This window comes from Calidris pugnax, unplaced genomic scaffold (assembly GCF_001431845.1).
Source record: "Calidris pugnax isolate Ruff unplaced genomic scaffold, ASM143184v1 scaffold364, whole genome shotgun sequence".
NCBI classification, from domain to species: domain Eukaryota; kingdom Metazoa; phylum Chordata; class Aves; order Charadriiformes; family Scolopacidae; genus Calidris; species Calidris pugnax.
Genome location: NW_015091109.1, coordinates 14364 through 17476, shown reverse-complemented (window position 1 = coordinate 17476; position 3113 = coordinate 14364). Strand labels below are relative to the sequence as shown.

At 50.6% G+C, this 3113-nt stretch overlaps 1 protein-coding gene across 2 annotated transcripts in view; it reads right to left on the bottom strand.

The window, feature by feature from the left end:
* The window catches only part of ZDHHC3 (zinc finger, DHHC-type containing 3), a 33898-nt gene extending 32015 nt beyond the window's left edge, over nt 1–1883 (bottom strand). Inside the window, exon 1 of one of the 2 annotated variants that reach the window (XM_014958045.1) lies at nt 1734–1883. The gene's annotated coding sequence lies outside the window, so the exon portion shown is untranslated. The remainder of the gene's footprint in view (nt 1–1733) is intronic. The other variant, XM_014958046.1, reaches the window with a different exon arrangement.
* Nucleotides 1884–3113: the final 1230 nt, after the last annotated feature.

Genomic DNA, 3113 nt, shown 5'->3' with positions numbered 1-3113 from the left:
TTTTTTTTTTTTTTTTCTTTTTTTCCTCTGCTTGCACTCCTGTTCCTTCTCCCATAAGAGCACCAGCTCTGTATGGTCACCTTGTAACCCAGCAGGGTGAAGAGATACGGGGCTGGCTATAAACCTAGATATAACCCTCTCCAGCCCCCAGAAGTATTCTCAAGCACCCCCCACCCTGGTGGGCACAGCCAGAAGCTGGCAAAAGGAGTTAACCTGCCCGTGCCCACCGTGGGGAAAGAGCCAGTACCTCGCTGCACCTTGCACCTTGTTAAACTGCTGCTGGGTGAGGAGGCTTTGGCACCCAGAGCCTGCGGAGACAAGCTGGCTCGCTCTTCTGGCCTCCCTCTCCAAAGGACGATGTGTAAAGCTCGCTGGCAGTCTTGCTGCACTGCAGCTCCAGTCAAGTTACAGGCTATCTTTTTTTTTTTTTTCCCCCCCTTGTTGTCTGCACAACCCAGGAAATATGCAGCTCTAATTAGGAAAGCTTTAACTTCTCATTTTCTCTAACGCAACCTCAAGTTCCAGACTAGTTACGTGCACAAGCCAAATACCATGTTCCGGGTACCATCCTCCACACCTCATTTGCTTCAACCAGCTAAGCACAGGGCAGGGACAATAAAATTGACAAGAAACTTTTCTATGCTGTCATATTTTACGTTACCTGCTGTCTTCTCTCAGGAAGGCAGAAAAATTGTATTCCAGAATATCACCCTAAGTAAAAGGTCGCGTCTACACCGCCAAGGGACCAGAGAAAACCATAAGCTCAGTCAATTAACATCTGCAGATCCTGGCTGAGATACAGCCAAGCCACTTTCAGACTGACACCACTATGGATGCCCATCACCTACCCCGTAGTGTCCTCTACAGGAGAGACAACCCATTATAGACATATGGGAAACAGCTGCATGAGCAAGTTTCCCTGAAATAATGCAACGTATGGGTTTAAGCTACATCAACGATGCGACACTGCTGGCTGCTGACCTGCTGGAGGTGCACAGCAAGCCACCCACCAAGAGAAGTAAATTCATATCAGATAAGAAGAAGAGCTGAGTTACCGCTGCCCGAGCTACACACATGCAGTCAGACTGTCAACTGCTCCCCTTTGCTGACACAGAAGAAACTGCCCAGCAAAGACACATAACTACACCTGGGCACAGCAGACTGGCATCTGCTGAGGAATGAAGCATTCAACTTCCTGCAGCCTGCTCCCAACAGCTGCATTAAATCACATTGTGACATTTTTGTCAAACAAGCAACGTAAAATACAAATACACACCCTGTCCTTAAGTACAACACTTAAAATGAAAACTAAAAAGGAAGCAGAAACATACACAAAAATACACAGGAGGTGTTAAATGTTGCAGTAAATATTATAGCTTTTAGGCAGACCTTACATTTGTCCTTTTATAAACCTCTAACCACACAGAGCTTCTGGTCACACCTTCTAAATTTCAATGAGCGTTCAGTCAGACACAATTTACTACCACAAGCAGCTCACATTAGTGTGACAAATACTATTGCATCAGTGAGGCAGCACTACGAGCTATGCTGACGGAGTCGTAGTGTTTGAAGGACTGGATCTTTACTGCACACAGTAGTAACTGCATTTTTAAAGACACATGAATTAACGCGCGGCTCCCCTTATAATGACTGTTATCACTGAAACGCCTATAACACCACACAAAAGACTTATTTGTGGCTTTCAGTAAGCAAAGAAAAAACATGGTACTCACTGAAGCCTTGCTATCTACAGCACCAGGCATCGGAGGCAGTCACTCGCTGCACCCCACCAACCCCTTCTCTGTGATTCCGCTGTATCAGAACGACCATCTGAGTTTGGGCTCCTTTCCTACAGATCTGATGTCGCGCACGTTTGCTGTGTCAGGAGTCTGGCACATGATCTCTCTCTCTCTCTCTCTCGTGCTGAAAAACACAATTTAGCCTTTCTGAATCAGGATCAAGGAAAAGAAACCTAACCAAGTGCTGCTGTCCACGCGGCATCCCTCACCGGCACGCTGGCATCAGAGACCAGATTGCTGCCTCCTCCCCCGTGCCTGCGTTTTTGTGAAAATTGTTTTCTAACGAGCCGTCGCGAGTGCTCATTCCTTCTTAAAATTTCAGGAACCCTCCAGTAATACTCAGAAGCTGCTGTTCAACATCAATCTGGATTGCTTCCTATTAACATACAACTCACCATCCATTTCCACCAAACCCACCACAGCACAGCGCCGTGGTTTCCACACCGATTACTCCCGATGCTGAAGTCACAGCTGCAGCCAAGCGACGGGGGACCACGGGCCACCCTTGAAGCCAGAGGGTCTGCTCCACCGTGTCCAGCTGCTCACTGCTGACAGGCACGTTCCACCACTGCAAGGCATCAGCGGATTGCAGGACTCCCGCTTCACCACTGCCATCCAGTAGGAGACCACAGGGACCCCCAATTCACCACTGCGATCCAACCAGGAGACCACAGGACCCCCGCTTCACCACTGTGATCCAAGCAGAAGACCACAGGGACCCCCACTTCACCACTGCCATCCAGCAGGAGACCACAGGACCCCCCGCTTCACTACCGTGATCCAGCAGGAGACTACAGGATCTCCACTTCACCACTGTGATCCAGTAGACCACAGGACCCCCGCTTCACCACTGCCATCCAAGCAGGAGAAAACAGGACCACTGCTTCACCACTGTGATCCAAGCAGGAGACCACAGGACCCCCACTTCACCACTGCCATCCAGCAGGAGACCACACGACCTCTTCACCACTGCCATCCAGCAGGAGACCACACGACCTCTTCACCACTGCCATCCAGCAGGAGACCACACGACCTCTTCACCACTGCCATCCAGCAGGAGACCACACGACCTCTTCACCACTGCCATCCAGCAGGAGACCACACGACCTCTTCACCACTGCCATCCAGCAGGAGACCACACGACCTCTTCACCACTGCCATCCAGCAGGAGACCACACGACCTCTTCACCACTGCCATCCAGCAGGAGACCACACGACCTCTTCACCACTGCCATCCAGCAGGAGACCACAGGGACCGCCGCTCCACCACTGCCATCCAGCAGGAGACCACAGGGACCGCCGCTCCACCACTGC